Source organism: Macaca nemestrina, chromosome 4 (assembly GCF_043159975.1).
Source record: "Macaca nemestrina isolate mMacNem1 chromosome 4, mMacNem.hap1, whole genome shotgun sequence".
In the NCBI taxonomy this organism is placed as follows: domain Eukaryota; kingdom Metazoa; phylum Chordata; class Mammalia; order Primates; family Cercopithecidae; genus Macaca; species Macaca nemestrina.
Genome location: NC_092128.1, coordinates 170,029,855 through 170,038,839, shown reverse-complemented (window position 1 = coordinate 170,038,839; position 8,985 = coordinate 170,029,855). Strand labels below are relative to the sequence as shown.

The 8,985-nt window shown below is 39.1% G+C and overlaps 1 long non-coding RNA gene across 1 annotated transcript; it reads right to left on the bottom strand.

The window, feature by feature from the left end:
* Window positions 1-1,720: 1,720 nt before the first annotated feature.
* LOC139362599 (uncharacterized) lies at window positions 1,721-8,029 on the bottom strand. The gene is made up of 4 exons (XR_011621768.1): window positions 7,845-8,029; window positions 3,784-3,905; window positions 3,362-3,495; window positions 1,721-2,037 (listed from the first exon to the last, which is right to left on the bottom strand). It is a non-coding gene; the product is annotated as an uncharacterized lncRNA (long non-coding RNA).
* Between the last annotated feature and the right edge of the window lie 956 nt (window positions 8,030-8,985).

The following is an 8,985-nucleotide window of genomic DNA, read 5'->3' as shown; positions in this document are numbered from 1 at the left end:
AATAAATTACATAAATTCTCAGAAGTACAAATAAAGGTATACACATACATACACGTACATACTTGTCTAAACTTAAGAATTGAAAGCTAGAGTTCATGACACTCTCTTGTTATAATTTGCTATTATTATACAAGTTAATCTAATAATCACTAAAAGCCTTTGATTATCATTATAATTCAATAAAAAAAAATTCGGCACACTTACTCTGAGAGAGTACCCCATGCAAGCTAGCATTAACATGCTATCAGGACATAATCTGGCTGGATGGATTTTGGAAAAGCAGAATATAGTAATGTAAAAAAAAATAGCATTGTCATCATTTTTCACATGGGAGGGATTTAAGCCCTTCTTGCTGAAGCACTAAAGCAGGTTAATTGGAGCCAGAATACGTCATAGGTTGAGAGGACATAACAAACTGAATTCCTGGAAAAAATTGAGGGTTAGCATACTGGTGTCAGAAATGCTTATATCAGAATATGGTGTGAAATAGAGGCAATAAGAAGGAATTAAAAGTTAGAACACAGGAGATATGAATCAGACTGATAAGTTAAACTCATCGTGGGAGTTTCATGATTTCTGACTCTGACCCGAGAAGACAAAACATTTCATAATAGAACATTTTGGCTACTACCTCTAATTCAATAAGTATATTTTGAAATTTGTCTAAGAACTATTCCCATTACTCTCTCTGTTTCCCAAACTGAGTGGATTACATTGTGTAACTCACAGGAGTTTGATGTCTCCAAGGGAAACTCCACTGAATATCAGACCCTGTCTTGTTTTGTGTCTTTTGGTGAACTTGAAAGCTTAGACCAGCAAAAACTCCAAGGCCTGTTCTGGGAGAAGAATCTCCTCTCACCCTCCAGAGAGGAGGGACATTACAAGGGATTCTACTAGGACTTGAAAACAGACACAATTTCCCTCAAATATCTCTTTCCTTCAGGCTTGAGATATCTTTGTCTTCAGTCATTCCTCTATTTTCCATAATTCTTTAAGTTCCTAATGGTTTGGGTCGAATGTCCTTATATGCCCTTTAGACCAAAAGATTGTCACTGCCCAGTACCCTCTGCCCTCTGTAGGCTGGATTCCTGCCCTGAGGCTTGAATCATGTGATGAGAAGCCAATGCCTGAATATATAATTTTACTCTTCCTTCCCATGTGCCACCCAGGGCCGATATCCTGCCTGTTCAAACCTACTTGTTGGCTTCCTTTTCCTGCATGGACAGACCTCCCAGGATTCTGACCTCACACATACTGACTGAATTCCTGGATGTAATGACCCACCCACAGAACTGGTTGACCTTCCCAGTTGTGACTTTTCCTGGAATTCCCCCCTAAACAACACTTTCTGGCCAGATAAGTTTCTTTAACCCCCACGGCTCACACCACCCAAATTAAAAATTTCTTTGTTGTATCCCCATGCAAAGGATCCAGTTTATGGTTGGTGCCAAAACATACATAGACGCACACACCCAACCTGCTGAAAGTTTCTGCTGGTTGTATTTCTAATATGTTGCCGTAGTCTAAAAATCCTAGAAGAAACACCTTATTTGTTCATTTTTTGAAAAACAAAAATAGCTATTTTTATAATCAGTGATTATATAACTTATGTTTATATATTACAAAATTGATCTTATATATTTATAATTATATAATTCATATATAAACATAATTATTTCAAATTATGCAAATAAATTATTTTAATGGGTCAAATTCTTAATTCATTTTAAAGAATAGAAACAAATTGTATTATTGTCACTTGAAGGCTACCCTGAGAGTAGATTCAAGGTGACACGCAGCTGGAGGACTCTACATCACCAAAGAGAGCCCTCTTCTAAATCCTTCTGGATACCTTTATTGGACTGGCAAACAGGTCTCAGCACCAGAAAGCAGGTAATCTTGGCTATTATTAGAATCCTCTTCTCCAGAATCTGTCAAGAGGCATTGACTCAAATAATAAATCAATCAGTACAAAGTAATTTTTTTCTTTTTTGCCTTCTGCTGAAGCTTTAAGTGAAATATGGCATTCTTCTATACCTATTAGCAGAGAAGAGAAGGAGAGGGAGAGAGATTTCTAAAACAGCTACAGCCTTGCTAATTTAAGATAAAAAGCAATAATATATAATGTAGCTAATAAAATATATTCTGTATTACCTTATTTTATATATTAGATTAGGGACTGACAAACCTTTTCTGTCGAGAGAAAGATGGTAAATACTTTAGGCTTTGTGGGCCATAAGGTCTTGTTTGCAACTAACGAACCATGCTGCTGTAGCATGAAAGCAGCAATAGACAGTATAGAAGCAAATGAGCATGGCAATGTTCCAATAAAACTTTATTTACAAAAAAGATGTGTCTAGCCCTCAGAAGCATAGTGTGATGACTTCTAATATAAACCTACGAAATATTCTACTATATTGGGAAATACATACTTTTAACATACCATGCAATATGTATTTTTACCTGGAAACATAATTTAAAATGGATTCATTGAATAATGTATAATTAGCTATGAAGGAATAGGAATTATATATTCTAGAAAGTATTGTGATTAATTATAGCGTTATGTGCTCTTCTATCTTTCTGTTGTTCTCTACTTCAGTAGTTGAGTGAATTAAATTCAAACCTGTTTGTTTTTTGAAAAAAAGCAAACAAACAATAAAGGGACTACTTTATTGGAGATTAGTGCATGCTTTTAGTCATTGCTTCTCTTTTAAACATTTAAATTAACTATGTGATCTAATTGCCAAATTAAATAGATAACAATTAAAGGCGTTTTTCCATGTTTGGCTTTAATGGTCTATTTACCACATTCATTTGCTTTTTTCCCTTTTAAACAAAGAGAATAAATTAACTAAACATATCTCAATGGACTGAATATAAACAAGAAACACATTTGTGTGATCATCACATAATGCAAATTAATATACCTTGCAATTTCACATCTGTTGCCCAATAGTCCTCCGTTTTCATGGTACATTCATTCAAGGTCTTGTCTTCATTAGAAGCACTGAGATGTGTCTCAGGCAACCCAAAATAAAATTCTATATACAAAAACTTCCAATATTCACTCTCAAAGTGTTAAATAAAGAGTTGGTCCTTTTTAGTGATCACCATGAGACTGTACAAGCATATGGCTCATAGGATCATGGAATCATAAGTTTTGCAGAGTATCAGATAGAGATGACATGCATATTATTTGTTCATTTAAGTCTGGAGCCCACCTAGAGTTCTTCAATCCTTCTATCTTCAAAACACATGCTGAAGGGGCAAAGATAGTTATTGATGTTGTGGCTTGGGGAAAACTATTATAATGAGTCACTCTTTTTATTTTTTAATATACACTGCTATTCTTACTTACTGGATCTTCCCCAGTAGGAAAGCGAAGCAAACTAATCTTGAACATTCTTTTTGGTACCAAAATCTTCTTAGAGGAGTTCATATCATTTGCTATCTTCCTTGGATTGAGAGATGCTTACCACCTTGTCTATATTCCTTTGGATTAAAAAAACTGAAAATCAGTTGAAGACCATTGCAAAATTATCCTTACGGTTTTGGAAGTGTTACAGAATAAGAATGGAGTTTAATATCATATTGAGTTTAGAACTGTTACTACTTTTTCTTTCCATAAGTTATTTCCAACAATGTCCTCCATTCATTCTTCAACATCACACTTTCAAAAAAGTCTACTTCTCTCACTAGAACTTCAAATATCATATACCTATAAGAATTCTTTTTTGTTCTCCGTAACATACAGAGCAGAGTAGATTAAAACATTCTCACCTCTTGTTCTTCAGAATCTGTCAAGTGGCATTGACCCAAATAATCAATCAATCAATACAAATTATTCTTTCTTTCTTGCCTTCTGCTGATGCTTTAAATGAAAACATGGCATGCTTCTATACCTATTAGCAAGCAGAGTAGAGAGAATGAGAGATTTCTGTGTTATTTTAACTTTGGAAGTCACCAACTCTTAATCATTGGAAATCATCTTTCCTCCCACTATACACCCAAACTCATAACTTGAGGGCTCTGAGCGTATCCAGCTCATGTTGGCCAGTTTTAGAGATGGGGTCACTCACTGTTCTATAGTTGCATGTTCTGTCTGGAGCAGAGCTCGGTGCATACCAGAAGCTGCTTTTTTCATGTGCATAGTTCCCTGTTACAGACAGCATAACGTTGCTGCAGGACACTAGGAATTTTCATTGCATGGCTCCTTTATTTTTCAGACTGCACATGGTATCTTTTTGTTTTGTTTTAAACCACTGATACTTCTAGTATCATGAGCGCTATAGGATAAGGCTCTATGGGCAAGACTGCTTATAATAGCTGCCAAGAAATATCATTCTCTGGATCCCACTTACAGCAAACGACCTTTTATGTCACATAATAAATGGGTTGGAATAATGTTCCTAAGGACTACGAGAGACCCCTCAGCCCTTCTAAATGTGAGTGCAGCATGAGAAGTTGGTTGTTTACAGAGGAGAAGACCCTTACAAGACACTGAATCTGCAGGCACCTCGATCTTGGACTTCCCAGCCTCCAGACCGGTAGAAAATAACTTATGCTGTTTATAAATCACCCAGTCTATAGTATCCTGTTACAACAGCCAAAATGGACTAAGACAGCAAGCATTGTCTTGTAAGACAACTGACACATTTGAGAGCTCTTAGATGATCTTCAAGCAAGTGGGATCTGGAGGGGTTATGTCTTTCAACAGAGAGAAGCGGGGACACTTGTTCAGGCCCAGGGGTGTTAAAAGAATCTAGAAGTTCAAAAGTTTTAAGAGCATTTCCCACCCAAGTTTCAAGTCCCCATTTATTCTTTATGAGAGGCTTTACTTTGGCAGTATTTTGATAATCTGATTATTCAGCCATCTCTGAAGTTCTACACTCTTATCATTAGGCAATAAACCTAGCTTTTAAATTGGTCATTTCTCAGGCAATAGGGGATGAGGAATTTTAAAGTACTGCCAGTGAGACTCTGACATTCACATGTCTTTCTGAATTTGTGTTTGAGCTCCTTAGGGCCAGTTATTTTCACTTTTCAAATCATGAACAATACTCATCCAATATCACAGTCATCTAGTTACCATTTCCTTCTATCTCTCAAACACCACATATTGCCCAAGCCAGTGCCTCTTTTCCACCTGCATTTTACCTCAGTGATATGGTTTGCCTGTGTCCCCATCCAAATCTCAATTTGAATTGTAATAATCTCCACATGTCAAGGGCAGAGCCAGGTGGAGATACTTGAATCATGGGGGCAATTTCCCTCATACTCTTCTTGGGGTAGAGAAGAAGTCTCACAAGATCTGATGGTTTTATAAATAGGAGTTTCCCTTCACAAGCTCTCTTGCCTGCATCCATGTAAGATGTGACTTTGCTCCTCATTCGCCTTCTGCCATGATTGTGAGGCCTTCCCAGCCATGTGGAACCGTGAGTCACTTAAACCTCTTTCCTTTATACATTACCCAGTCTCGGGTATGTCCTTATTAGCAGCATGAGAACAGACTAATACAGTAATTTGGTACCAGTAGAGTGGGGTGTAGCTGTAAAGATACCCAAAAACATGAAAGTGACTTTGAAAATGGATAACAGAGGTTGGAACATTTTAGAGGGCTCAGAAAAAAATGGAAAAAATGTGGAAAAGTTTGGAACTTTTTAGATAGTTGGAGGGTTCAGAAGACAGGATGGTGTGGGAAAGTTTGGAATTTCCTAGAGACTTGTTGAATGGCTTTGACCAGAATGCTGACAGTGATATGGACAATGAAGTCCAGGCTGAAGTAGACTCAGATGGAGATGAGAAACTTGTTGGGAACTGGTGTAAAAGACACTCTTGCTATGCAAAGAGACTGGCAGAATTTTGTCCCTGCCCTAGAGATCTGTGGAATTTTGAACTTGAGAGAGATGACGTAGGGTCTTAGGGGAAGAAATTTCTAAGCGGCAAAGCTTTCAAGAAGAAGCAGAGTGGCTGGGTGCGGTGGCTCACACCTGTAATCCCAGCACTTTGGGAGGCTGAGATGAGCAGATCACAAGGTCAGGAGATTGAGTCCCTCCTGGCTAACATGGTGAAAACCCATCTCTACTAAAAACACAAAAAATTAGCCAGGCATGGTGGCGGGCGCCTGTAGTCCCAGCTACTCAGGAGGCTGAGGCAGGAGAATGGCGTGAACCTGGAAGGTGGAGCTTGCAGTGAGCCAAGATTGCACCACTGCACTCCAGCCTGGGTGACAGAGTGAGACTCCATGTTTAAAAAAAAAAAAAAAAAAAAAAAAAAAAGGCAGCAGCAGCAGAGTATAAAAGTCCGGAAAATTTGCAGCCTGACCGTGAGGTAGAAAAAAATTCCATTTTCTGGAGAGAAATTCAAGCTCGCTGCAGAGATTTGCATCAGTAATGAGGAGCCAAATGTTAATTGCCAAGACAATAAGGAAAATGTCTCCAGAGCATGTCAGATACCTTTGCAGCAGCCTCTCCCATCAAATGTCTGGAGGCCTAGGGGTGAAAAATGGCTTCCTGGGCCAGGTCCAGGGCCCTCCTGCTCTATGCAGCCTCAGGACAAGGTGCCCTGAATCCCAGATGCTTCAGCTCCAGCAATGGCTAAAATGGGCCAACATAGAGTTCAGGGCATTGCTTTAGAGGATGCAAGAGTCTGTGGGTGCACAGAAGTCAAGAATTGAGATTTGGGAACCTCTACCTAGATTTCAGAAGATATATGGAAACTCCTGGATGTCCAGGCAGAAGTTTACTGCAAGGGCAGAACCCTCTTGCGGAACCTCTGCTAAGGCAGTGTGGAAGGGAAATGTGGGGTTGGAGCCCCAGCACAGAGTCCCCACGGGGGCACTGCCTAGTGGAATTTTGAGAAGAAGGCCACCATCCTCCAGATCCCAGAATGGTAGATCCACCAACAGCTTGTACCTTAAGCCTGGAAAAACCCACAGACACTTGATGCCAGCCCATGAGAGTAGCCAGGAAAAGGGCTGTACCCTCCAAAGCCACAGAGGCAGAGCTGCCCAAGGCCTTGGGAGCCCACCTCTTGCATCAGAATGTCCTGGATGTGAGACATGGGGTCAAAGGAGATCATTTTGGAGCTTTAAGATTAGACTGCCCTGTTGGATTTCAGACTTGCATGAGGCCTGTAGTCCCTCTGTTTTGGCCAGTTTCTCCCATTTGGAACAGGTGTATTTACCCAATGCCTACACCCTCATTGTATCTAGAAAGTAACTAACTCACTTTTGATTTTACAGGCTCATAGGAGAAAGGGACTTACCTTGTCTCAGATAAGACTTTGGATGTGGACTTTTGAGCTAATACTGAAAGGAGTTAAAACTTCAGAGGACGAGTGGGAAAGCGTGATTGATTTTGAAATGTGAGGACATGAAATTTGGGAGAGACCAGGGGTGGAATGTTATGGTTTGGTTGTGTCCCCACTGAAATCTTATCTTGAATTGTAACGATCCCCATGTGTCAAGAGCAGGCTCATGTGGAGAAATTGAATCATGGGGGCGCTTTCCCCCATACTGTTATTGTGGTAGTAAATAAGTCCCACGAGATGTGATGGTTTCATAAATGAGAGTTCCCCTGCATAAACTCTCTTCCCTGCCACCATGTAAGACATGACTTTGCTCCTCATTCAACTTCCATCATGATTGTAAGGCCTCCCCAGCCACATGGAACTGTGAGTCAACTAAATCTCCTTCTTTTATAAATTACCCAGTATTGGGTGTGTCTTTATTAGAAGTGTGAGAACAGACTTATACACTCAGTTCACTGTGAACAAAAAATCTTAACAATTTAATTGCTGCAGGATTCCAGGGAATTGTGATTCACAGATTCTCCACCTACCTTCAGTGATGTGGTACTCACTGTCATGTAGCCAGTGATAAATTCAACTCCAAGAGCTATCCTTAGAGACTGTTTGTTAAGGCCACTCCTTGAACCAGCTGTTTTAGATCAGATGTTCTAGAAACAGAGCCTAAAACAGGAATTTTTGGATACATATGTTGTATTGATGGAGTGCTCTTCATGAAAAGGAAAAAAAAAACATAAAGGGGTGAGAGAAACACTATAAGTAAGAGAAAGAGCTGAGCAAGGATGAGGTTTCAGGTGAAGTCTAACTTTGACCTGATTCACAGGGTGCTCTGGAGAAAAATCACACCACAGAGTTGACCCACCTTGAGGAAAGGGGGTTGGCCTTTGTACCCCATATCAGTATGCCATTTACTATGGGCAGTCATTTGCATGGTGGTGGCATTGGAGTATAACTTTATTTTCCAAGCACTTCCCATGTGGGAAAGGGGTTAAATTTGGGGGATATGCAGCCAACACTTCTAGCAGTGGGGGGATGTGCGTACTAGCCTGTGAAGGAGATCTAGGTGGAACACCAATAGCATCCTACTATACTTTCAAAAAAAAGTGTAAATCAAGCACAATTTTTTTGCACCTATTCTGACTCTAACAGAAATTTTCAAGTAAATGTATATAAAATAATAACATTATGAATTTTTTTTCCTGACAAAAGAAATCAACTAAGAGATCAGATAAGATCAGCTATAGCAGCCACAATTATTCTTTCATGTAATAAATATCCATTAAGTACCTGGCCTGTGTCAGCATTATCTGATATGTTGATTCTGTCACAGAGAAGAGGGTTTTATTACATGTAGTCATATAGCAGGAGTAGTAGATATCCTTGAGCCTGAAATTCTTACACATCAATAAAATATTTTCCAGAACAAAGTAAGTTTATTGCTACAGTGACCTACATTGAAAATATTCTGTGACATATCTCCATAGTCCAAAATGGAATTATTGAGTCAAATCATCAACATAATACATTTTGCAGAATAGGTACATGACAGAATACATACATTTGTACTTAAAATCAGTGAATGTCTCACAGACTAGCACCAGGACAAAGCAATTCAAATCAGGACTTACTGAAAACAATCCAGAGGTATGTTTACAAGGTGGTCAGTACTTAGAG